Source organism: Adiantum capillus-veneris, chromosome 1 (assembly GCF_014529385.1).
Source record: "Adiantum capillus-veneris isolate H3 chromosome 1, ASM1452938v2, whole genome shotgun sequence".
NCBI lineage: Eukaryota > Viridiplantae > Streptophyta > Polypodiopsida > Polypodiales > Pteridaceae > Adiantum > Adiantum capillus-veneris.
In genome coordinates, this window is record NC_140931.1 from 127956286 (window position 1) to 127984009 (window position 27724).

The 27724-nt window shown below is 43.3% G+C and overlaps 1 protein-coding gene across 5 annotated transcripts in view; it reads left to right on the forward strand.

Moving 5' to 3' along the window:
- Positions 1–21422: 21422 nt before the first annotated feature.
- LOC147465535 (uncharacterized) overlaps positions 21423–27724 on the forward strand; it is a 118209-nt gene continuing 111907 nt past the window's right edge. For 3 of the 5 annotated variants that reach the window (XM_086520515.1, XM_086520526.1, XM_086520517.1), the window contains exon 1: positions 21423–21692. The gene's annotated coding sequence lies outside the window, so the exon portion shown is untranslated. The remainder of the gene's footprint in view (positions 21693–27724) is intronic. The other 2 variants (XM_086520522.1, XM_086520529.1) reach the window with 1 other exon arrangement.

Sequence of the window (27724 nt, forward strand, 5' to 3'; positions counted from 1 at the left end):
AGAAGCAAAAATTGGTGAAGTAGACATCCTACGCATAGGATATCTATTTCACATTTTTGGCCTACATAGGATGTTTGTCCATTCCAGATCCAATCACCTCATCATCAAGAGCTCATATATCAATTTTGAAGCCATTCTAATCAATTTTGATCCCCAACACCTTCAAGATACACTTTTTGAGCCCAAAAACACTACACAGGCTCTTACAAGCATCAATCCTTGTCCAAATCCAAATCCAAGAGCATAGCCATGTTCCATAGGCCAAGGACTACACACAAAACAAATCTCATGCCATTTTGATGAAAAAGACATCCTACGCGTAGGATGTCTCCAGCATAATTTAGACCTTCTGTGCAAAGAGTGACATCATGGAAGCCAATACCCCGGTGCAATGAGCCCATATACCAATTTTCAACCCATTTGGACATCAATTGCTACCTGTTATGTACTTTCTACCCAATTTGTGACCTAAAGCCTGAATCAGCCCAAAAAATCCACTTTTTGATATCCAAATCCATATCCAAGCACATAGCCATGTTCCATAAGCCATACACTACCAGCATGTCAAGTATCAACTAATTCTGATGAAAAAGACATCCTACGCGTAGGATGTCTAAATGGAAATTTTTGGTCAGATTTGCACTGTGAGCACATGCACAGTTTCACAAGTTCCTTTTAAGCTTTATTTTCAATTTTCAAGTCATTTGGATAGTTAAAACTCAGTTTCTCAGCTAATATGGAAAAAACGCTAACTTCGGACTACTAAGTGCAACAGGATCTATGGTAGCCACGAAGTCACCGGCAAAGAAGAAAAGAATGACCATTAAGGATTACCTAGAAGAAGTGGAGCCCTTCGTCATTCCAGAAGGAACACTAAAGCCCACCAGCACATGGATCCAAGAAGATCTGTTAGAGTCCAACAACCTAAAGATCTACCAAGGAGTGTTCAAAGACACTGAAGGGAATGTGATCGAGCTACCAATGCTGCCACGAGAACTCAATGAGTTCGTAAGAAGCAAGATGGCCGGGTACTTGGAGAAGATTGATCTCCACAACTATTTTGAAGCAGTGCTGGCAAGGGTTGACATAAAGAGAGTCTGGGAGTTTGTAACAACAATCAAAGAAGATGGAGTGGCCAGAGTAACCGATCTGCAAGGCAAGCCAAAAACAGAAATAGTCATCACCGAGCAAGTTTTAGCAGATGCACTAGACCTCTCCAACAAGGGAGATAGTGTAACTAAAAGAAGGGATGAGGTCAAGGTGTACACTGAGAAGAAAGGTAACTACACCTTTGAAGATATTGCCAACCCAAGAGTGGCAATCATGAGTCAGTTGTACAACCAATACTTCCATATGTGTACGAAGCGGCCACAAAAGTACAGAATGCCGCCAGGTGCAATTGCCACGACATTCACTTGGGCAATGATGAAGAGCACCCCAAAGATGCTCAATTATGCAGCATATATACATGACAACCTAGTGAAGATGGGTAACAAGAAGCCAACGTATATTGTGCTAGGAGAACTAATCACTAAGGTGATTTATGCGGCATTGCACGCAAAAGGAAGATGGCCTGACCCCCCGTCACAGAACGACTGGCTGAGGCTCAAAGAAGACAAAGAAGACGAGCCACAAAGAGCATCAAGGGTTGCCACAAGATTGAAAACACGGCTAGAGCCTGTTCAAGAAGAGCAGCCATAGCAAAAGAAGGGAAAGAAAGAATTTGCCCAAGTGCCGACAAAAGAGACAAAGTCACAAAAAGCGGCTAGACTAGAGCAGCTGATGGAGAGCTTCAGAGCAGAAAGAGCCCTTAAAGGCGATTTGAGTGAACTCTGGAAGCCATCTCTAGAAGCAATGTCAGGATCATCCCGAAGGGTGCAAAGGGATAGATTCGAAGATTACATTAAAAAAATTTAGATTCTCGATGCCGCATCAGAAAATATCCCGCATGTACCTTTTACAGAAAAGGAAGTGGAGCAGGTACGACAGAAACTGCTAGACGAGCAAGAGAGCCAAGAGAGAGAAAGAAAAACAAAGGCAGATCGAGATCTAAAGAAAAAGCCTACATCTCTACCGGCCAACCCATAGCCCTCACCACCGCCCTCACCACCTCCTAGCAGCCCTCCGCAACAAGATAAAGAGGTTGAAGACAAACCAGAAGAACGAGAAGAGGCCAAGCAAGAGAAAAGCCAGGAGCCGGAACCAAAGGAAGAGGCTAAGCCTCGAAGTGGGCAACAAGATCCAAATGAATCATTAACACATTTTTGGACCTGCTAGAGGCAGGATACACGAAAGAAGAGGCTGCCATAGTTGCATTCGACTTGGCCATCAAAGGGCCTAAGGAACAAATGCAAAGCATCAGGTTAGTAGAACTAAAAGAAATGGCCACAGATACAGTGGATCTGCACCCGCCCTCCAACGATTGGGATGTGGTGATGACGAAGTTAACTCGGTTAAGAGCGCAGTCCATGGCCTCAGAAAGTGAGATGGTAGCTCTCAAGGACATTGAAGTGAAGATAAAGCTGGAAGTAGGCTCTTTACAAGGACAAAGTCAAAGGCAGAAAGAAAGAGAAGCGGAGCTACAGGCCAGTCTAGCAAGGGCATTGCAAAGATGCCAGGAAATGGAAAAGGAAAATCAGGCAGCAGCCCAAAGAATGCAAGGAGTTGAAGAGGAATGTCAGCAACTCAGGAAATCACTGATAGATGCCGAGAGGGAAAGGGATAACTTGACCCTATAGATGGCTGAGGAATCTAAAGAAGTTGAAGCCATGAGAAACGCCAAAGAAAAGGTGGAGATAGATCAAGAAGCGAGCCAGGATGAGGTCCTTGAGCTCAAGGACCAGCTCAAAGTGAAAGATCAAACCATCCACAGGCTGCGGGCATCTCCTGCTAGAGTCAGAGCTACTAGCTCCACTCACATCACTACGGAAAGTCAACTTTATGAAGAACAGATGCAAGAACTTCAGAAGGAGCTGACTCTAGAGAAAAAGCAAAGATTGATGATGGCAGAAGGGTCTATTGTTATGCAAACACTAATGGAAGAAGAACAAAAAGCCATGCAAGAGGAGTTAGAAACTATCAAAAGAAATCTCGAGGAGGCGGAGAAGATAAACGCCGAGTTGAAAGACCTCCTCGTGAATATGGGCGAAGAAGCTGAAACAGAAAAACAGAAACTCCTAAAGCAGATTGAGGAGCTGAGAGGACAGCAAGCCGGAGAGCAAGAGGGCACAGGGCCAACAAATGAAGGCATAGATTTAGAAAATATGGCAGATCCGGTGGACACACCTATGCAAGAGGAAATCCTAGAAGGATCCTCTCAAGAGCCACAAGATCTGACATAGGAGGAGGAAGAAAAGCTGCGTAAGGCAATAGAGGTGGAGACCAGCAAGACAACAAAGGAAACCTTGGAGTGGGAGCAGAGGGTTTTCAAATCCATGACTATCCAGAAGATCAACGCCAGCAACCTCAGGCGCGAATGGCTTCAACCCTCTCTCCCATATCCTTTGGTGAAATATGAAGCCGCCACCATTAATAAGAGGATTAGAGAAGAGCCTACAGTGCCACTCTACAACGCAGATATCTCCCAACCAGAAGGGGTCAGGCTAATAGTTGACTATCAGCCCAAATGGAGGAAGACTTTTCTCACAAAGTACCCACAATACCTAATCCACTCGGGGGGTTCACTATGTGTAAAACTACCATATCACGTGCGTTCAAGACATGTTTGTAAAACCCCTTATCTGTGAATTTTGTTAAAAATACAATGTACCCTTTTCTTTTAAAATCTGTAAGTTTTTTTCAAATTTAAAACAATAATGCCCTTCTGTATATATATTTCTGTAAGTTTCAAGAACTTTAAATACCTTTCTGTTGAACTCACGTGATAGGTTACATTTTTATTAGGTGACCTACCCGGGCTAATCCATTTGGTAGAGGCACCAAAAAACGTCAGAGACAACCTCAGCTTTTGTCCTCTACCAAGGATCAGGACGTGGAAGGCCCAGGAGATATTACAAAGGAGCCAACCCACTTGGCTGAATTATCCTAAGCTGTCGGGCTTGAAGGCAGGAGAATAAGTGTCCAATACATGGTGAAAACCCTAACGGGTGCCATCAAATTGTTCACTGGCTCACCTGACCTTACGTGCATCATGATGAAGAAAATCTACAAAACTCTTCTAGCAGTATTTGAGACATTCAAGCCAGGCCAGGTGACAGACAGTATCTTCTTCTTCCAAGATACTTACAGATGTGCCTATGATCTGTCTGGTCAGCCTTCCAAGGAGGTGATACATGCGTTGTATCAAAGGATAATATTTCTACCATCCTATCACCTCCAGGCCTTTGAAGAAGCGTTCTACACCGGCTTCTTCACAATAAACACTGATATTTTCGGCCCAACAATGATGAATCTACATGCAAGATACGAATCATTGATCAAGATGCGCAAAACCATTCGATGAAGAAGCAGATTAGCGGCCATGTCGGGAACGACATGAGCAAGGAGGGGGGGGAGTGTTAGAAGCTTGACACACCCCACGAAAACTAACTACTCGAAAGATTATCATTTTTTGTAATTATTCATTTATTGAGGAAACCCAATTTTTCACCTTGTAAATATTAGGGCTTACAGAAGTTTCCAGATTGTATCCCAGTTTTGATAGTTAGATTGAGTAGATGGTTGATTTTGGAACTTTAGGGTTTGAGAATTGTAAGGTATTTATACCACTTTTTGACCTTAATGAAAAAAACCTTTTGTCATTTTAAAAAAGAAGTTTTGAAGTCTGTGAGTGAGCGTACTGTGTACGAGAGAGATTGTGAGCTTCATCTTGACGCTACGTGTGCACCGGTGGTCAGAATCGAGTGCGGAGAAGTGCAGCATGTTGCCCCCGCTGAGAGCTACGCGCCGATACCTACATTGCGCACGTACGGTCTGGTTTTGCGAGCTCCTTCTACGAGCTTCATCTGGTGATTCGGTGAGCATACGTTGTCCGATTTTGCATTACAGCATATCCACGCGTTCACATTGAGTAGATCTACACATTAGGCACTTTAGATTTCGAAAACGAAGACCTGCCATTTTTGGACAGACATCCTACGTGATTTTGCACCAGGTGTTTTGGGTTGGGATTTTGGTTCATAGACCTTAGGGAGAACGACCTATTGGTGTTAGTAGGGTCTCCTACAAGTTCTATGGTGTTTCGAGATTGTTTGATGGGTGTTCGACTCTGGACAGCGTTGTAGAAAGTTTCCTCTTATGCACTCTTGAAGGCTGTGACTTAGACAATTGGTAGAGACCTCTGTAGGAATTAGTTAGGAGTCGGTCGAGTGTAGGTTGACACCTTATGCTTGCTTCCACGCGCCTGCGGGTCAAGCTTCGTCCTTAGCTGACATTATATGTTAGGTGAGTTCTCGCTGTGCTGACGTCCGTCGCGGCGTATCCGTCCAACATGGTTATAATAAAAAATTTCACCTTGACAAAAGTGTATAAGCTTCCCTAGGGCTTAGGGTTTCTATTCCTAGCGAGACCTAGAGTAGGCTTACATGTCGATGTTAGGGTACGTTTGTTCCCTCGGCAGAGCATTGAAGACTTTTCTTATAAGGGGGTAGTTGATGAGCATATTCTCATTCTAACTAAAATCTTAAACAAGTAAAGCCACAAAATATAGGTAATTACATGCAAGGTAGGGTTGCCTTCATCCTACGCACTTTGAGAAGTCTTTACACATTGTTAGAGTGCGTCGTTCTCCAAGGGAAGACTAGGAAGACGTCGGGCCTTTAACTATGAGAGATGTGAGAAAGAAGAAGAAACAAAGATAAAACAACAATTGAAACCGTCTTTAATGCTAAATCTATTGAGTTAATGAGATCAAATCAACCCAAAATAAACAAAACCATGGGTAAAGGTCTCGATGTGAGCTCTGACACCAATAAAAAAATAAAAAGCTACTACTTGGTTTCTAGATCATGAATCTGGTCCCTTCTTTATGTATGCTAAAGCCCTCATAGTGGCATACACTCGAGCCCTTTATGCTCAAAAATTGGTATTGTCCTCAAGCATTGGCATTCATCCTCTTGCACTCAAGCTCGCTCTTCCTTTCCCAAAAACACACCCAAATACTTCATCTCCAAGGGCAAGAGATCTAGAGAGAGATAGCAAATCCTTCTATTTCACCTTTCCTTCAAGAAAGAGAGAGTTGAGGTGAGAGAGATTCTCTAGACGATCAAGTCACCCCTCCTTCTTCATGTCTTTTGTCTTTTTCTCCTCCATCAAGAGAGAGAAACCCCTTTTGAAACTTTCCCCTAAACTCCATGAGAGACTCCTCCACGAATTTTTCTTCTTCCACTCCCCATTAGAATGATGTCCCTTGCCAACGAGCCATGCCTTGTTGAATCTCTTGGCTCTTCTTTTGAGGGAGAGATCACTTGAGAAAGCCACACTTGAGGGAGAGAGCACTTGAGAAAACCACCACTTTGCTTCCTATCCTCTCTCCCTTCCCTGTGTCAAACCTAGACGGTGAGAGAAGACCAATGATCTCAAGATTGCTTTCCAACTTTCAGAGGCAGTAGATAGGATGGTCTTGATGTTCATATCCAAGACTTTGAACAATATGTTGAACTCAAGTCCATTACCAAAACAAAGTAGGCATACTATTTTCCTCAAGACTCTAAAGGATGCAATCAAGTCAATGACCTAGTCCAAAGAGCCTTAAAACTAGACTTGTCAACATAGGTGGCATCCCTACAATTACACAAAGAGATAGCTCGTATTGTGGAACAACAGAGAAGATGAACAAAGAAAAATATTGAGGAGTAAATGACGGGTTCTTCAAGACACACCAATATTCCATAAAAGTTCACTAGCATGCCTAAATCCTAGATACATTTGTTCAGAGAGATGCCATTTCCAACAAGGGAGTAAGAAGGGCTCAAAGCCAATGGACACCAAGGAACCAACTGAGCCAAAGGGGAGGAATGCTCAATGCGACGTAGAATTCTCCCAAGGCTAACAACAACAACAATAAAGAAAAGGCAAAGGAAAAAGGCCACAAAGGTTTAAAAATCCTTTCATCTAAAGAGGTTGAACATTATCCCAAAGATAACAAATGTTTCAAGTGTGGAGAGCAAGGTCATGTCTCCCGTGCATGTCCGAAAAGAATTGAATGTAATGACCCTCCTACAACCACCATGGTGGAAGATCTAAAAGAGGAAGACCATTGCAAAGGAACACCACTCTCTTATGCTTGGGATGAAGTAAGAGAGCATGATGATTTCTTATTGTTTGATCTTGGCTCTACCCACAAATTTATTTCTGTTGATCTAGCTACCAAGCTAGAAATACATGACTTTGAGATGGGAGATGTGGTACAAGCAGATGGAGGTTTCAAAGGGCAAGAGGCCTCAGTCACTTGGTTGATCAGGAAGCTAAGGCTCCATGTGTAGAGTCATGTCAACAAAGAAGATTTCTTCATCTCTCCACTCAAGCATGAAGATGTTATCCTAGGGGCCATTGATTGCATGGTTGCCACCACTATGAAGTTTTATGAGAGAAAAGTCCTCTTTTTCTATCAAGCATGTTGCACGTGATGTAAATAGCACAGGCAATATTGTACCCCTTGTACAGACTCAAACTTTAGACAAAGTAATGAAAATCTCTCTTTCTTTTTACATGGTTTTTGTCAAGGAGTCTAAGAAAGATGCATGCATTCCTAATGAAGTAAAAAATGAAACTAAAGAGGAGTTAGGATACTCTAGTTTCCTAAATGAGTTTCAAGATGTGTTTACGGATGACATTCCCAGAGAGATACCTCCCAAAAGTGGACAAGATGATCATACCATAGAACTTCTACCTGGTAGTTCACCTTCTAATAAGCCTCCTTATCGAGTCTCACCATCTCAACAAGAGAAGATTATGAGGCAAGAAAATCAGCTTGTGGAAAAAGGGATGGCTAGGCCTAGTTCATCTTCATTTTTTTCACCCCTTTCTACTAGTAAAAAAGAGAGATGGTACTTATAGAATGTGTGTGGATTGTTGGGCGTTTAATTGGATAACCATAGAGAATAGATTTCCCATTCTCACGATAGAAGATCTATTTGATAATCTACAAGGGTCTACTTACTTTAGTAGAATAGATCTCAAAAGTGGATTTCACCTAATAAGGATAGTGCCTAAAGACATTCATAAGACGGCCTTTTGAACAAACTTTGGCCTATATAAATTCTTGGTACTCCCTTTTGGGCTTACCAATGCGCCAATGATGCAGAGAATTTTTAGACCTCATCAAAGCTTCACGGGAGTGTTCTTTGTTGGAATTAGGGTTGCAGAAAAACACACACAACTTGGAGAAGACGAATGAAGCTCAAGGCACACAACAGAGAGTATATTACTTAGTGTGCAATGAAAAGATAGATAGCCCTAGAGTGATGACCGTATATACAATGCACGGGGGGAAAAACCTCCTAAAGAGAGAAAAAATGCCCCGACGGTCCTAGTGTGATCACACACATCACTACCACATGTATATGGTAACAAATCCCCTCTGGAGTGATGCGGTGAACGAGATGGCACATGAGTAAAGGGAAGCGCCATGCCTTGAGGACATGATCAGTCCACAAAGGGGAGTAAGACCGAAGCTTTGTGAAAAGCTTCGAGCTTCTCACAAGACAATGCCTTTGTAAAAAGATCTGCAAGGTTGTCCTGTGTTGGCAATAAGCCAAGCTGATCTCTCCTGCTGAGAGCCTCTCCCTAACGTAGTGGTAATGCACCTCAATGTGTGTGCGAGCATGGAAAACTGGGTTCCTCGCAATTGCCAATGCGCTCTGACTGTCAATGTAGATAGTGTTGGCAGTGTCCTGTCCAACACCCAAATCAGCCATAAGGCGTTTGAGCCATATACCCTCAACCGTAGCTGTGAAGACTACCTTGTACTCGGCCTCACAACTAGAAGTGGCCACAGTAGGTTGCTTCTTGCTCAACCATGATATACATGAACTGCCAAGCATGAAACACAAACCACTTGTGGACACTCGCGTGTCAAAACAACCAGCCCAATCTGAGTCCGAAAAAGCATGTAATTCTGGCGACAATGATCCCCCCTTGGGATAAAACAAGCCAAGATGTAAAGTGCCACTAAGGTAGCAAAAAATCCTCTTGACAGCCTGCCAATTCTTAGACCCTTGGCTATGCATAAATTTGCTGACTTGTGAGACTGCAAATCGAATATCTGGCCTCGTGTTGCATACATAAATGAGGCATCCAACAGCAGTTTGGTAAAGAGTGACATCTGCAAGATCATCAACACATGAAGACTCAATTTCAAACCTGTTTCCATGGGAGTGGCAATAGGTTTGCAATCCTCAAGTCGAAACTTACATAGCAATGTTTCTATGTACCTTTTTTGACACAAGGCAATACCACCATCACACTGCTTAAATTGTATACCCAAGTAATGATGCAACAACCCCAAATCTTTCATCTTGAAAGTAGCATTCAAATCAGCCTTAAATTCAGCAATATGTCTCTCATTTGGTCCAGTGATCAGCAAATCATCTACATAAAGAACCACAATGAGAAGTACATCACCCTCACGCTTTACATACAATGTGCTTTTTGTTGGACTGTTATGAAAGCCTTATTTGACCAAATGAGTGTCAGCTTTCTCATACCAAGCACGAGGAGATTGCTTCAACCCATACAAAGCCTTCTTACATCTGCACACTTTGTCCTCTTGTCCTTTCTTGACAAAACCGCGAGGTTGCGTTATATAAACTTCCTCAAATATGTCACCATTCAAGAAAGCAGTAACAATGTCTAATTGATGTACATCCCAACCAAAATGAGCTGCCAATGCACATAGAAAACGCACCGTAGTCATACGACAAGTGGGAGAAAAAGTCTCTTCATAATCTATGCCTTTTTGCTATGCATAACCCTTTGCAACAAGTCGAGCCTTATGGCGATCGATCTCACCATCCGGCTTGCGTTTCAACTTGTAAACCCACTTCGTACCAATGGCCCTTTTTCTAGGAGGCAATCACATAAAGTCCATGTGTCATTCTTATAAGTGCATCATATGGCAACCATGTAATTTTTTGAATTCTGTGCTTCACCAAAAGACAGAGGTTCCTCAACATCATGTAAGCTAGACACAGCCAAAGAATAACAATCTGATGCATAAGATGCATGGAAAGAGCCTGAATGAGTAGGACTAGACAAAGGTGCATCCTATGTCAGCACCGAATGCCACTGAAACCGGATGCTAGGCCAGTACGACTGCAAAGATACCGGATGAACCCCAACTATGCAAAGAAGGTCAAGGAGGAGATTGATAATCTTCTCAAGGCTGGGTTCATTACAAAAGTGGCAAGCAATGATTGGCTATTTCCCATAGTCGTCGTCCCCAAGAAGAATGGAAAATTGAGAGTTTGTGTCGACTATAGGAAACTAAACGCCCAAACTATTAAGGATCCATTTCCCTTGCCTTTTACTGATATGTTGCTTGATGAGATCGCAGGATATGAAATGTATAGCTTCATGGATGGTTATAGCGGCTATAACCAGTTACAGATCGCTCTTGAAGATAGAGCTAAGACCACTTTCATCACAGAGTGGGAATCTTTCATGTATCTGGTGATGCCTTTTGGCCTGTGCAACGCACCAGCTACCTTTCAGCGGTGTATGATGGAGATGTTTAATGAATTCCTTCATCGGCTCCTCGCCATTTTCATGGATGACTTCACTATCTATTCAGATGAGGAACAACACCTTCTATTCCTAGAAATGGTTTTCAAACACTGTCAGGAGAAGAAGATTTGTTTGACTCCAGTCAAATCTGCTTTTCTAGTCTGGAAGGGATAGCTACTGGGACATGTGGTTTCCCGAAATGGAATAGAGATGGCCAACGACAAAATTCAGTGTGTTCAGCAAGCTAAAGCACCCAGAACTGCTTCAGAGTTGAGTTCTTTCTTGGGTTATGTGAATTTTTATAGAAGATTTGTACACAAGTTTGCTTCTCAAGCAGTATCACTATATGAGCTTACAAAGAAGACTAGTAAGTTCAACTGGACTGCTGAATGCGAGGAGAGCTTCCAGAATCTGAAAAACGCCATTACCAGTAAACCAGTCCTTAGGCAGCCAAACTGGGATATTATTTTCCACGTACATGTTGATGCTTCGGGATTGGCAATGGGGGCAATATTAGCTCAGCCAGACGGAAGAACTGATTATCCGGTTTATTTTGCTAGCCGTAGATTCAGTCAGGCTGAACAAGGCTATACAACTACTGAGAGAGAAGCCCTTGGCATGGTTTTCAGCGCTACAAAGTTCAGGCATTACCTGTTGGGAAAGTTATTATGTGGACCATCAAGCTCTTCTGTATCTGATCAATAAAGTCATTATTCAAGGCAGGCTGATAAGATGGATGATGTTCCTAATGGAATTTGAATTCAGAATTTTTCATAAGCCTGACCGAAACCATTGTGGAGCTGATTTTCTTTCAAGAAGTACGGAAGGATATTTAGAATCACCCTTGAGAGATGAACCAGTGGATGCTGATTTATTTCAGTTAGAGGCAGAAGACTCAGTGGATCCTGAATGGTATGATATTTATCAATTTCTTTCCCAAGGTGCCTTTCCAGAGGATTGGAAGCAGAATCAGAAGAAAGCTCTGAACATAAAAAGCCTGAAATTTACTATCATAGGAGGGTTACTTTATCGACTGGGTATTGATGGTATACTTCGACGATGTGTCCCTATGGAAGGAAGAATACAAGTAATTACATAAGCGCACAATGGTGAATCTGGTGGACACTTTTCCAACGAAGTAACCTACAAGAAGATTATGCAAGATGGTATGTGGTGGCAAACAATGATTGCTGATGTCAGAAGTTTTTGTAAAACTTGTGACATATGCCAAAAGATGGGTCGACCAACAACTGCAGATATGACTCCCTTGATGCCAGTGCAACCACTGGGACTATTCATGAAATGGGGACTAGATTTTATGGGACCTTTTAAGAAGGTAAATCCCATGAAGAACAAGTACATAGTAATGGCTACTTGTTATGTAACCAAGTGGGTTGAAGCTAAGGCTCTTCCTGACAACACAGCCAAGTCAACTGCAAGGTTTCTATTTGAGAATATTGTCTGCCGATATGGATGTCCAGTAGAGAACAAGGTACTAAAGAACTGGAACTTGCTGATCAAGAGATACCGGAATCAGACATTTTTGGACTTTTTCATGTGCAACCAGTTCCAATTTCAGAACCAGTACCAGAAGAACCAGATCAGGTTGACCTTAGAATCAGTACCAATATGGTCGAGCCAAACTGGAAATCATTCCAGTATCAGTGGGGACACACTTTCCAATTTTTAAGCGCCCAACGGTCAGATGGCACGCCAGTAGTAATTATTTCAAGGATGGGTCGCAGTCTTGTCCAATGCATGTCTGCCACGACAACAGAGACGCACACAAGTCTAGGAACGGCGAGTGGTGGAGCTTTTATGGTGCGAACACGTATAACAGTCAGGAGAGTTAGCATTTTTCCTCATAAATCCCCTGTGCGACGCTTTCCTCCTATTAACCATTCGCCATCGCCAAGCTCCGAGGTTTCTTCATTACAGCCGCAAACCTCGACCTCTGAAGAGACAGTTGACTGTCAGCTAGCCTTGCCAGCGACACCAGGAAACGGCTTTGAGACGACAAGTAAGTCGTCTTCTCCTTCGCATGTTTCATCGTCATCGTCTTCACAGTGTATGGGTAGAAGGAAACGCTCAGAGAAGATGCACAAGTCTCTTGAGGAAACCCAGGCCATAGTTGCTGCTGCAAAGGCCAGCCTTCCCATTATACCGTACAGTAAAATCCAATGTTATGTATTCACAGACCAAGCAATGACTCTGCTACAACTCTGGGATCTCTGAGTTGTGTTGCAAGCTACAGGAATTGCTTTTGATGCAGACATCATCAAGCAAGTTCTTGATTCTTTCGACGCTGAAGATGGCAGTGCCATGGTAAATGGTAGGAAGGTGTCAGTGACATTAGAAACCATAGCTTTTGCATTCAGAATGCCCAACGAGCACAAACCTTGTGTGGCAACTGCACAGCAGATAAGTATAGCTCTGAAGGAGGATGAAGCGGCTAAACGTAAGCACAAGGCAAGTGGTCAAGGAGTTCCAGTATAGCAGGACTGGAAGCTTCCACTGCTTAATTACAGGTTTATAGCCGAAGCAGTAAGCCTTAAAAACAACCCAACGTATGTATCCGAAAAATTGTTTGCTATGCTGTTAGCCAAGATATTGGATCCACAGGTTTCTATTAATCTTTGTCAAATTCTCTCGCACAATGTACTCCAGCAAACTGCCAAGCTAAAATCTCAAAATGTTTTCAAAGCTTGGTATGTTTGGCAATTCCTATATTGGGCTACTGCTGCAGATGTTAATGAGTAGGTAAAGAAGGCTTGGAGTGAGAAGCCAATTTCTGAGCCGAAGAACATTGAGCTGTCCTCAGACGACGAAGAAACGGACAGTCAAACTATTTCAACAGACCTGAAAAGGAAAGCAACTGTAGAACAAGCTGGCAGTTCAAAGAAGCCAAAGACTACACTGACAAAGAGCAGTGAGTTTTTGAAGCAGATAGAAAGCCAGGTCAGGACAGTGAATACTGAGAAAGCTGTAGTGAGCCAGACAGAGCAGCAATCTGCTTAGAAGACTGTGCCTAGCCAGTCCGTAGCACAAAGGGGCAAGAAGCTTCAGTCACTCCCTTAATCGGGAAATTGAGGCTTCATGTCCAAGGCTATGTGGACAAAGAGGACTTCTTTATCTCTCCTCTCAAGCATGAGGATGTAATCCTAGGGGCACCATGGTTTGACCGCCTGGCTGCCGATGTTAAATTTCCTGAAAGGAGAATCTCCTTTAAGTTCAGGGAAAAGGACATGTATATAGATGCTAAGGAGATGGGTAACACCATCCCCATTGTACATACACCAGCTTTCAACAAGTCAATAAAGAGCTCTATTTCCGTGTACATGATTTTTGTTAAAGATTCTCAAAATGAACCTAATGCTTTAACAAAAGAAAATAAAAGCAACCAAAAGGAATTAGAGTTATCTAATTTTCTCAAGGGGTTTCAAGATGTTTTTATTGACGACATCCCTTGTGAGCTACCTCCTAAACGAGGTAATGACGACCATGCAATTGAACTTCTTCCAGGAAGTTCACCGCCTAACAAACCTCCTTATAGAGTTTCTCAAGCTCAACAAGAGGAGATTATGCAGCAAGTGCATGAGTTAGTTGAGAAGGGCATGGTTAGGCCTAACTCATCTCCATTTTGCTCACCTGTGCTATTAGTGCAAAAGAAAGACGGCACATATCGTATGTGTGTCGACTATAGAGCACTAAATAGGATCACTATCAAGAATAGGTTTCCCGTTCCAAGGGTAGAAGACCTATTTGATAAGCTACAAGGATCGACCTACTTCAGTAGGATTGACCTAAAAAGTGGCTATCATCAAATAAGGATAGTTGATCAAGACATTGTAAAGACCGCATTTCGTACTACATTTGGTCTTTACGAATACATTGTCATGCCTTTTGGCTTGACCAATGCACCAGCCACATTCAACCGCTTGATGGAGAAGCTGTTCAGGCCTCATCGAACCTTCACTGGAGTGTTCTTTGATGATATTATCATCTACTCTAATTCATTGGAGGAACACAAGCAACACCTCCAGGTAATATTTCAAGTTTTAAGAGAGAATAAACTTTATGTTAATCGAAAGAAAAGTGAATTTTTCTTGCAAGAGATTCAATATTTAGGTCACATTATCTCTCAAGAGGGAATCCAAATGGATCCATCCAAGTTAGAGGTAATAAAAGGATGGCCTAAACCAAGGAATCTTCATGAACTAAGAAGCTTTATAGGTATGTGTGCATACTATAGACGCTTCATAGAAAAGTTCTCACGAATTGCAGGACCATTACATGACCTAACAAAGAAAAATATTAGGTATACGTGGTCTGCTAAGGAGAACAATGCTTTCGAAAAGCTTAAAGAAAAGCTTATCTCTCAACCTGTGCTTACACTACCGGATCTCTCAAAACATTTGAGGTCCAATGTGATGCTTGTGGTGATTGCCTTGGGGCTGTTCTGCTCCAAGAAGGGCACGCCATAGGCTATGAGAGTCGAAGGCTCGACCCTGTTGAGCAAGCTCTAGGCATATACGAAAAAGAACTCCTTGCAGTTCTACATGCCTTAGACTCATGGAAGCACTATTTATTGGGGACTCCTTTCATTCTGCGAACGGATCACCAAAGTCTTAAGTACTTCATGACGCAGACCAAGCTCTCCGACAAACAAATGAGGTGGGCAAATTTTCTTTCGCAATTTCATTTTCATATTGCTCACATTGCTGGCAAGCATAATCAAGTAGCCGATGCACTCTCAAGACGACCGAGAGTGAATGCGGTTTCCATAGCAACTCACAATGATCTATCTTCAATGATAGATGAGTATGCTATTGATCCCGATTTTAGAGATGTGATTTCAGCCCTTGCATTAGGGAAGAAAGAAGAACCATTTACTTTACAAGATGGTTATCTTCTCTATGGCAATAGACTATGCGTTACTAACTCACTACGTGAGAAAGTAATGTATGAATCTCATGCTCCCCCATATGCGGGGCATAGAGGGATTCAGTCTACCCTAAAGGGAATTGAAACATATTTCTATTGGCCTACCATGAAAGTGAACATACACGAGTATGTTTCCAAATGTGTGGTATGTCAAAAGACAAAATTTGATAGAGGGAAGCAACTTGGATTGCTTCAACCATTGCCAATCCCTAATTCACCTTGGGAGAGCATATCCATGGATTTTATCTTTGGATTGCCTAAGTCTATCCATGGGAATACGGGAATATGGACGATAGTAGACAGGTTCAGTAAACAAGCTCATTTTATACCTGTCAAAAAGACTATCAAAGCCCATCAAATGGCAACCCTCTTCATTTCACAAATTTTCAAGTACCATGGCTTGCCAATGTCCATAGTGTCGGATAGAGATCCTAGAATGACCAGTAATTTCTGGAAGGGTCTCTTTGAGAATTTAGGAACAAGGCTAAACTTCTCTTTGGCCTATCATCCATAAACTGATGGCCAAAGTGAAATAGCTAACCTAACCATTCTTGATCTACTAAAAGCCTATGTAACGGAAGTAGATCAAAGATCCCAATGGGAGAAGTACTTACCCTTAGTAGAGTATGCTTACAATAACATTGTACATACTTCCACAGGAAAAGCACCTTTCGAGGTAATTGAGGGAAGATCAAAAAGTCCCTTGCTACTTAAGGTACATGGGAAGATCTTCGCTGCAGATGAGTATAGCCGAGACCTACAAGAATCTTTCCAAAAGATTAAGGATGCTATCTCTATCTCACAGCAAAGGCAAAAGGCTGCTGCTGACAAGCACAGAAGAGCCCAAGCCTTTAAAGAAAACGATTGGGTCTTGTTAAAGTTTCCCAACGCTCGATTAAGGCACACGACGGGCAAGAATCCTACGGGCCACCAAAAGTACTATGCTAAACTAGCAAAAAGGTATTATGGTCCCTTCCAGATTCTTAGGCCAATCAATGAGATGGCCTATCAACTTAAGTTGCCCAATCATTGGCTCATACACAATGCTTTTCATGTGAGCCTATTAAAGCCTTACAAAGGAGAGCCACCTCAAGAACCAACTATTGAAGACCCACCGGAGATCGAGGACCACGAGGAGGTGCTGCAGCCCGAGTCCATTCTCCGACATGAAGACAAGGTATTAAGAGGCGGTAAGACTATCCGACGATATCTTATTAAGTTTAAGAATTATCCTTTTGAAGATGCTAGATGGATGCAAGGCATACAATTAAAGGATAACCTAAACCTTGTCAATGCTTACAATGCTTCCCAAGAGTAAGCAAATGTACAAAATGTTAAAAATGAACAAAATTTTTGTCCTATAAGACTCTCTTTTTCTTTATTTGTGCACAAAAATGAAGTAGTATGCATGCTTAGATCAAGTTTGCGAAGACAACGTCTCCCAAACACCAAGTAGAGCTTGTCACTCTATTATGGAAGACTGATAGGACTAATGTGCAGACATGCTTGCGGCAGCCTCAGGCTCTCAAGCGCCAAATGGACTAGTCATCCATTATGGAATGATGTCGTAGGGTAACATAGGGATCCTCTACCCGCTAAGAAAAGGACTCATGCATATGCTTTATCCTCTCTACACCATAGTCGAGGACGACTATGATTTCAAGAGAGAGGTAATGTCATAATAATCAATATCTAATTCTCCTAAATGATTTTCTCATATTAAACTGATCATTTAATGTGGGGAAGTGCCAAGGGAGAAAAAGCTAGAATATTGGTTAAGCTAGCAGACCGGCCACAGTAGGGATCCAAAGGAGGGAAAATAGGGATCCAAAGGGGGGGCCATCTGCAAAAGAGCCATGTGAAACAATGGGCCAAAAAGACCCTAAGGTTCAGCCCATTAAGACTTCCAAAATGCTAAGGTTCCAAAATTCAAAGGTTGTGTCCAAAGGTCAACCCTAGGAAAAATTGGATGCTTTGTGTGTGCTCTAAAAGTCTTTGCACATCCCTACATGGGAGGGGGCGAGCCCCAAAGCTAGGGGATGAGAGAGAAAGCCACACACACACACACAGGCTCCCTTTACACAAAGGGAATGAGGGACACATGTCAGCTCCCTAGGCCAGATGCCCACAAGGTGTGCCCAGTTCCTATTGGAAGACCCTTGAAGTGGACCAATGAGAATTAAGCTAGAGTAAATCTAGTTTAATTAATTTAAAAAACATTTAATAAAAGAAACCAATGAGAATTAAGTCTCCTAGAAGACTATTGGGCAGTCTCCCAAGGGGTCCAATGAGCATTCAGGAGCCCCATGGCTTGCCTGATTCCTATTGGCCAGGAGGCAAAGGGGTCCAATGAGAGTTTAGTTTAATTATTTAATTACCTAAAGCTCTCACAAAAGGGGAAAGGGGGACACATGTCAGAAGGCTATCACTTATGCTGCTTAATTCCTATTGGCTTGACCTGGGGAGGTCCAATGAGGCAAAAGCCAGACCTAATTAGCAGCTAGGGCTCGCCCAAGAGAGAGGGGGGGCTGATTTTTGCTTGGATTGACACACACACACTCTCACACTTGACCATGTGTGAAGGGAAAATACTCTATCTCCTCCCAAGCTTTAATGGAGAGCTCATCACCTACTCCAAGCTTGTGAGATAGAAGCCTACATCAACACTCTCTTGGCATGTGGATGCAAATCCAACCAAGAGCCAAGCTTCAATGCAAGCTCATCTTCTCTACCAAGCTAATTACTAAGCTAAGCTATGCTAATATGAGTGATTATGTGAGGAGATGTACATCTTTCTCGTAAGATACTTCTTTTTCTTCTCAATCTACTCTCACCCTGCTAGCTCTCACCATCTTCGAAGGTGTGTGAGGTCTTGGGTCTGAGAACGGGGATAATTCAAGTTGTGTTTGATTAAGTGTTTTGCTTGGTGTATGAAGCTTCCATCTTCATTGCACTAGCTAGTCTTGAAGGAACACAAAGAATTGTATTGTACAATGTCTCTCTTGATGGGAGAAACCATAATACAAAGCCTTTTGGAGGGGGGACCGGCTAATCCGGTCCTCAACTGTTGTCAATAGCTTAATTTCTCTCTCTTTTGAAAGTATTGTCGATGCTATCTAACTAGGTGTTATGCTTTTTGTTGCTCTCTCCACCCAAGCACTCTTGTAATTCTCATTAGGAATCTATTCTAATGAAATGCCCACTATGTTCATGCTAATTTCCTCTACACATAAGATTATAGGCCATTAAATGTTACAATGATCATCAAGAATCAACGAAATGAAGCACTCAGAGCTGCAGAGCGGGTTGAAACAATGCTCAGAATGAAGCGAGCGGAATTCAAAAACCTGTTAATGCGCCATACAGCTGTGAAGGCCTCTCTGACTGAAAGATACATCTATAACAGCTTGGCTGAAATTTTAAATCCATCAGGCAATGTTGTTTTCAATTTAGAGAATTTAAAGTCCTTGATGCAAAGTATGCAAAGTGATTTGCAGGACAAGGTGAGTGATTATAATACTGCTCTGATGAATCAAGCTATATTAGATTATATTGAGCAGCAGGCTTCTCCGGATGAGGAAGAAGAAGACCAGAAAGATGAAGCTGATCAGGAGGAGAATGATCAAGAAGCAGGGCATACAAACGATGATGACGATGCACCATGGGTGTTGCCTTTGCAATCCAAACCGTTTGGTTAGCTTCTGCAATGTCAAACCGCTTGGTTAGACTTTGCGTGAAAATTGCTTGACCTAGCAGCCAACGGTGATGAACACAGTCTACCGTGATCAAAAGTGTTTGGAATAACTAAGAAAGTTGAATTTGTCCACTACCCCTTGGTAGATTTCGGACTTCTTTCCTTGAAAGTACAATAGTGTTGAGCTCAAATCCTGACTTTCAACACCTATGGAGTGATTGTGTATTAATTAGGTCATACCCTTGAAAATACCACCCCTAGAGACATAATCAATGCTACAATTAAGCAACGAATGTTCTGCAGTTGGAATCTTATTCACAACTAATTCATGAGAGAATCTTTTTCTTCCATGAACAGAGGAGAAAGATGTGAAATACTCCCAAAGAAAATAGTCATTCTATATTTTCTTAGATGTCTACACAAGAGATTACGTGCATGGCGGCTCTCTTAATCTACTTATGTCGTGCCATGACTCAATCACTTGATAGCTAGGCCATGCCTACTTGATACCTACAAAAACCGTCATTTGGATTGACTACACATTGTGCATAGAGCTAATGATGTAAAGTGCTCACCATTGTATACATATACAACAATCGGAAGCCCATCTACCAGCCTCAATTCTTCTTGGACAGAGTAGCTAACGTTATCGGCGAAAGCGTAAACAATGATGAAGTGGACGTGATGTCATCTTATTTGCATGCCATGCATACATATCAAAAAACAATAGAATAATAAGCCCTAGGCTTCAATGACAGTCTCAACCTTGTGAGCTACTGCTATACGTGCCTTGCACGATTACATGGGCTTGGATACATCATAGTGCATCACTTCCAAACTTAAACTTCGAGCTTCTATCCACTTAGTACCAAATATGTATGTCATTATCCTTGATCTGAAGTCAATGGATAGTACCTTGGTACAAAATAGAAGCCGTGCTTTGCATGAAGGTTGGCAGAGCACTTTGTGTTGCACCATAGAGAAATCTTGTTCAAATGGAAGGTTACCCTACATGCCATCGTGGCTTGGGTCATACTGACCTCCAAGAGAAAATCAAATAGACATGGTGCCAATTTCCCGAAGTTCATATGCTGATAGCATATTCCAAACTTTGGAAAATTCTATGCAAGATGCCTTGAAGTGAAGCTTGCTTTGCATAAGTTCATAAAAAAGATGAGATAGAACATAGCATGAGTGCTCATAGCTAATAAGTGCTCTTGATGACACACATATGTCAAAGAAAAAAAAAAGAGTCAACCTTGTTGAACTTTTGTAAAGAAAATTGGCCTTGTCAAAGCGTACATCTTATTGAGAATCCTTAGATTGCCCAATCTTAAAATAGATAGCTCAAGAAGCTTAGCTATCAAATTTCATCTTACTATCAATATCTACTCGACCAAAGCAAGGTTTGCTTGTCAAGTTGGCATTATAGAAAATCTTGCAAAAGTGAATAAGTTGATTTTTTTTAAAGGTAACATACTTATCGATTTCTATAACCATTGTCCTTGGCATCGGAAGTTGGAATATCTGGTGGCATGACTGTGCTTTCAATAAGCTAGAATGCTTTCAAACAAATTGCACACTGAGCTTTCTTACTACTTTGTCATGCCATTCTTCCCCTCAAAAGCAAGAGTGCAAACAAGGAGAATCAACATTGGTGATTAAACAAGGTGAAGTCTCACGACAACTTGCTTACACAATTTAACGAGGTTAAGCATTAGAGTCAAGTATGCATATTTTTGTTTTTGTAAATGTGCTTTAGCTTTGTTGCTCCAATGTCTCTCAAATCGAGCATAAAGAAAAGCTAGCAAGAGCCATGTGAAGGTGTCGAATTTCCAATCGGTGTTCATATTTGGCTTTCAAAGACACTGTTCAGAGGCGGAAAATGTAATGGGCTTGGGCTCATTTAAGATTATATTGAGGCTGCCAAGAAGTATGAACCAAGGTATATGTTCATCAAGAATGCAATGGCCACCAAAGTTGAGAAATCACGTAAGGAGGGAGAAAAGAGTGCACAACGTCCGATTCTCAAAGATCCCTTCCAATTCACATGAGTATCCTCGCAGATTCTTTCTCATTTTATTTTTTAAAATGGGTAGAACCTCGCATGAAATTAAAATCGCTTCCTCGCGAATATCCCCTGCTGTTGTCCTCCGCCCTGCAGTGTGCACCCCGCGGTCCGCCCTGCCGTCCCCCTCTCAGGGTCGTCTCTCCTCCCTCAGCAGTATTAGTGGCTTGGGCACATTTTTACCAGCTACAAATGATCAAAAGTCTGAAAGTTTTCTAGCAGCCCTGCATGCTCTACAATTTCAAAAGCAGAGTCTGTGTTAGCACCTTTTTGCGAGTAGAGTTTAGTGAGCCAACAACAAAGGTGCACGTTCTTTCCTCTCTCTCGTTCTCTTTGTTTCTGTGGTGCATCATTAGACCCAAGCTAGCCCGCCTGTTCGATATTTAAACGCATTAACTTAATCGTGCACACACACACACAGAGAGAGAGAGAGAGAGAGAGAGAGAGAGAGAGAGAGAGAGAGAGAGAGCTTTTTAACGTCTATGGGAGGCTGAAGTCGGCCTATGAGACAAATAAAGTATACATGTGTGTATGTCCTTTGTTTATCGAAAAAGACAAAACAATTCAAACTGGTACATAACAAAAGAGAAGAACTTTTGGTGGATGATGGGATCTATGGAGGGTGGAGCTCTAGTACTAGGGATATGTGCATGTCCATATGCTCAGGGTAGTACAACCACGCAAATGCATCAATCTAGCTAGCTCCATCCTGTGCTAATGGGGGGATGTAAAATGTGGTACATGGGGGTCGGGAGCAAGGGTTGCCCTAATGAACGTAGTTGAGTGAGCCATCAGTTGGGCTCGTCTCCAAAGTTACACGGAACGGGCCCCGGAACATTTTTGGAACGAGGTGCCCCTGGGCCAGCAGCACAAGAACGGGGTCCTAGAACGGGGTTCCGAACGCTAAACCTAAAATATGCTTAAATTAAGCTGGATGTTAGTAAAGGGACACACACCCATTAGACCAAGTAGAATCCTATTTAGACATGCTTTTCAATCACGTTTAAGGCTTACATGAGGGAAGGATGCCAGATGGAGCTTAAGACACGAGAGTGAGCCTTGAGGGAGAGATGGAGCTTGAGCCTTGAGGCTTGAACTTCATTGAAGGCTTGGAGCCTTGAGGCCCGAGGGAGAGGAAGAGAGATTTTCAGGGAGAGGGAGAGGCTGAGGTTGAGAGTGATGGAGCTTGAGGCTTTTAGCATTGAGGCTTGAACTTTGAAGCCTTGAGGGAGAGGGACAGGGAGAGAGAGCCTTGAGGGAGAGGGTGAGGTTGAGAGCTTGAGAGAAAGGGTTTAAAGCCCTTCTTTATATAAAAGAGGACGGGAAGGATACCCCCCAAAAAAGTTTTCCCAAACAGCCATGTTTTCCAACTTGGCCGTTCCGGATGTTGTTGTTTTGCACTCTGCTTGCCATTCCGTGTCCTGTTCTGATTATTCCTGGGAAGGGAACGGCGTTTCGTTCGCGTTGCCATTCCGATGAGGTGCTCGACTTGGAAACGTGTTCCGGGAACAGGAGGGCCTTGTTCCGCCCGTTCCTTGTTACTTTGCTCGTCTCTCCTCAGTAGCTTGATGCTCTTGGGTCCGGATCTCCTTGATCTGTCCGTGGTGGAGTCATGGGGCTTGGCATCTGGTAAAATGTGGGCGTCGTGTGGTCCGACTCGTCTCAGTTTGTTGGAGAGTCACTTCCTTCAGTGGATCTGGGAGTGGAGGGGGTGTAGTTCTTTGGAAGAATCTGTAAGCTGTGACTGTCTCCCCCTCACCTGGGCCTCTGTGGGTGGCTGTAGAGGTGTATCCTTGTGCCTCTGTATCTCTAGCAAGTAGCGCCCCAGCTGTCTCTGATCTCGAGAGTGCATGATCTTGCAGAGGGTAGGCTGCCCCCTCTGAATAGTGACTCATATGTACCTTTGATGTCAGTGTAAGCTCTGCATGTGCAAACAAAATGCTCCTCACTCTCCATCTCCTCTTTGCATACTCGACATACTCTCTCCTCCCTGGGAATGTCTTGAGCTCGCCCCACCTCGATCTCTAGTCTGTGTGATGATACTCTGAGCTGTCCAATTGCCACCCGTGAGCTGTGCGGTATGTAGGTGGCCATATAGTGTGGTCGTTGTATGATCTTGTCCTCGTGTATGGTAAGAAAATGGTCTCTGTAGTGTGACATCTTTCGTTGAAGGGGAGATGTGATCCAAGTCTGTCTGATATAAAGCTGCCAGACGTCTTTTCGGATCACTATGTTTCTCTCACTATGTGAGAGATGAAGCTGAGGTGAGTTGGGGTCGTATTGGAAAGGTGGCAAGCTTTCAAGATCAAGACCATGTGCTTCGAACCATGCCTAACCTGTGTGTACCTACTACCATGCTTTGTCATACCCAGATTTTGCTATCTGTATTGCTGACTCAAATGCTCGTCGTGTGATTCTGTAAGCCGGGAGCTCTCTCACTCTCTGGATAAAGCAAACCGTCTGAAAGAGTGCATCCACTACCTTGGGGGAGGTAGCAAGCTGTGCCCTGATGATGTCCTATGGTACTGTGTGCTTGCCTCGAAAGAGGCGATAAATCATATAAATCTGTGGTCTCTATCTGCCAGACCGGGTGCTCACACTTTTGCTGCATACATCAGGGCTGCAGTGACTAGTGTATCAAATAGCCACCCCTTCGTACGGGGCTCCTGAAAGTGTGCCTGATGACATCTCCCCTCTAGCATAGCCAATGCTGCATATCCTCGGGTGAGTCTGTCCGTGGCCGCCTGTGCCATAGAGAAGGGTCCCTGTCTACTAGTGAATGTGACTCCCAGGTAGACGTAGGAGGTGACCACCTCTATTGATCCTCCTGCTGCTGTAAATGTGGTTACTCGTCGAACTGATATGGAGGTGTGGAAGATCATGACCTTGGTCTTCCCAAGGTTCACTGTCAGTCCCCTGTCTGTACAAAACTCATCCAGGGCGTGCAAATGGTTCTGTAGGCCCTCTGGTGACTCTGAAATCAATACAAGGTCATTAGCATACAACATAATGTGAATTGGAGTATCTGCTAGGTTAGCTCCTGCTTGTCCTGCTCGTAGGTTGTAGTCAAAGATCTCGTCAATGTAGAATGCAAAGAGGATCGAGGAGAGGGGGCATCCTTGCTTAACACCAATGGTGCTAGCAATAGTCTTTGACAGGCCACGTAAACAACAAACTCTCCCAATCACGCTCTCATAGAGATCATAAATGGCCCATATAACCTATGATGGTATCTGCAGACTTTGGAGTCGTCAAAAGAGCCTCTCCCGTGGGACCGTGTCAGATGCATTTGCGGAAATCCACAAAGCAGCAGTAAAACTTCTTCTTCCGGACCTTTGCACCATCAATGAGGGAGCACAAAACAAAGATGTGGTCGATGGTGGAGAAGGTTCGCCTTAACCCTGCCAGCCAGGAGCCTGTAGGCCCTCAATCTCCCCGTATGAACTAAGCTCAGCCTCAAGTACTGTTCCATATAGTTTGGCCATTGTATGGCCAATCATTATATTCTTGTAATTCCCTGGATCCAAGATGTCTCCAGATTTGTGGGTCGGCACACTAGTGTGCCTGGTCCACTCTTTTGGGAAGCCCTCCCCTATAGCCCGATATGTGCAATCAATGGGGCTATGGTGGCGGTTGCGTAAATGAGGTGCTCACTCTGTAATCCTGTGTGATCTGATGACCGGCGGTGCTGTAGGCGGTGAATGTGTGAAGAACACGCTTATTGTGTGTTTATTCATACTTAAATATAGATGAAAACTGAACTCTGAACAAAACTTGAGAACAAGAGACTCAGAGACTGAATGTGTTTTATTGATTGAAATGTGTTATAAGGGCGTTCTTATATAGAATTTGAAGAGACACGACCATAGGTCAAACGACATGACCATAGGCCAATAGTCGTGTCCCTCTGCTGTAGAGTCGTGACTATTCGGCGTAGAGGTGCAGCCATTCACCGAAGAGGCACATCCTTTTGAGAACAGGGGTCTCTGATCTGGTACGTCTTCGTATCTGCAAGAGAACCAATCGAGAAAGGTAATACAATCATGAAGAACAAGTCACAATCGTGACATTCCCTCCCATTTAAAATAAGACCCTATGTATTAAATTATAGACATTCATTTATCAAAGAACTCTTGTAGAAGCCGAGGGTATTGTTGCATTTCTTCATCTGTTTGCCATGTAGAATCTGATTCATCAAGATCCATCCACTTGACTAGGAATTCCGTAGTAATCTTCCGTCTTGTCTCTTTCTGACAAACATCAAGAATAAGTTCTGGAACTAGAATCAGGTGTTCTTCCTCTATTTCTGGAACATAGGATGAGACATCTGGAATAACTGAATTTCCTAGAATATATTTCTTAAGCCAAGAAATATGAAATGTTGGATGAATCTTTCCCCATGCTGGTGGAAGTTCAAGTGTCACGTGACACATCCAACTTTATGTGTCCGTGGACAAGCTACTTCATGACAAGGGTTCCGTCAGCCCAATCAATCTAGATTAGCAAGTGTTCAAGCACTTTTGTGAGTCTGTTCGCAGACCGTGCATGCCCAGGCACTTAGTGTAGATGCATATCCTCTGGTTGCACACAGCATGATCATAAGCATTCCCATCAGAATCCATCAGAATCCTTCAGGGGAATTTTCCAGTGCATTTAACCTATTTTCCCTATTTTTGACAATTTTCACTTATTATTTTAAGTGATTTTTGTTGGGAACTGAGTAGGGCAAATTGGGTAAGATAATATATAAGCAAACTTAGGCTAGCACTAATTGGCAGGAGAGCAAGGAGAACACAAGCCAAAGGCAGCAGGTTCCCCCTCTCTCTCTCAAGCAAGACTTCCCCCCTTGGTAGCGTTTTTCCTCCAAGCAAGCGACCACCCCTCTGCTGGCGTTTTTCAGCAATAGCATCATCGCCAAGACCTCCCATACTGTGGCGTTTTTCAAGCATGCCATTATCGCCAGAGGTCCAACACCTTAGCGTTTTTCAGAATTGGCCTCATCGCCCCCTTTTCTTGGCGTTTTCAGTAGCACCATAGCATCAGCAAATTCAGCGATTAAGCATCAGAAATTCAGCGTTTAAAGACCAGCCAAATCAGCATTTTTGGAGGACTTCAAAGGCCCGCAAATCTGCGTTTTTTAGGGCAGCCAAAGGCATGGAAAATCTGCAGCAAACCAGCGTTTTACTGGCTCTCGCACTTGCATTTTTGCAGCAGCAGATTTCAGCCCATTGGCATTTTTGGACAGCAGAGCAAGTGCATCAGTTTTCAGCCACCGAGTTGGTCTCGTCATCCACTCGTCGACATCGACATAGCCTAGACTTGCATCAATTCTCATTCATCCACTTTGTACCAATTTGTGCAATCAATAGTAGACCACTCTCGCCGACGAGAGTGGGGCCTTCGGAGGAGGGTTTTACAACATCTCTGGTGTCGTATTCTCTTCTCTATCTATCTCTCAGTCTCATACAGTTTCACGCATAGTGTCCATTCACTTTGTTTGTGTTCATTGCACTCTCTCATTAAGAACGAAAGGCTCTCCCTTCCATAAGTAAAAGGAACCTTGAGCACAGTTCGGAGTACTCATCTTGAGCAAAGTTCATCATTCATTCCGCTGCACCTTACATTGGTATCAGAGCTTGGCAGTGTTCTGTATCACTCAAGGAAAGAACCACAAGAACCACATAATAATTTTTGCTTGTTGCGGTCGCACGAACCCAAGTTCGCTTGGGCGTGTCGATTCCTAATCGTGTTTTTGAAGAGTGAGAGGAATCCCAGGAAAGAAGGGCTTGTCCAGCCTCCCCTTGTGCCTCTTTTCACTCATTAAGAGAAGACCGTGCACTTAGCGGCCGGCCAATCGACGTGAGGTGGGAAAAAGCAACCTTGGTGTGAGCGCAAGGCCGCCAAGGGGTGCGCCCGCGGAAAAGAGCAGAACTCGAGTGAAGAGAAGATCCTTCTCTAACACAGATTGCAAGCAAAAGAAGAACCTCAAGACTCTCAAGAAAGACCCTCAAGACCCACAAGAACCCAAGTTCCTCGTGAACTTAAGAACCCACAACTTCAGTGCATGGTCATCACCCGAAGCGGAATGGATACCGGGCATGAGAGTGATGGGCAAGAAAGTAGTGGAGAAGAATTTTAGCAATAGGGAGGTTTTCCTGACCCTCCCCCTTCGTCATCTACGCCAGGAATTGCACCAAACCCCATGGAGGCTTTTGTTAAGTCGATGATGGACATGATGGCAAAGCAAGAGGCGCTCGCATTGCCGCGGAGCGTGACCTCCAAGACAAACAGGATCGCAATCGCTTGGCGGCCGAGGAATGGAAAGAAAAAAAAGC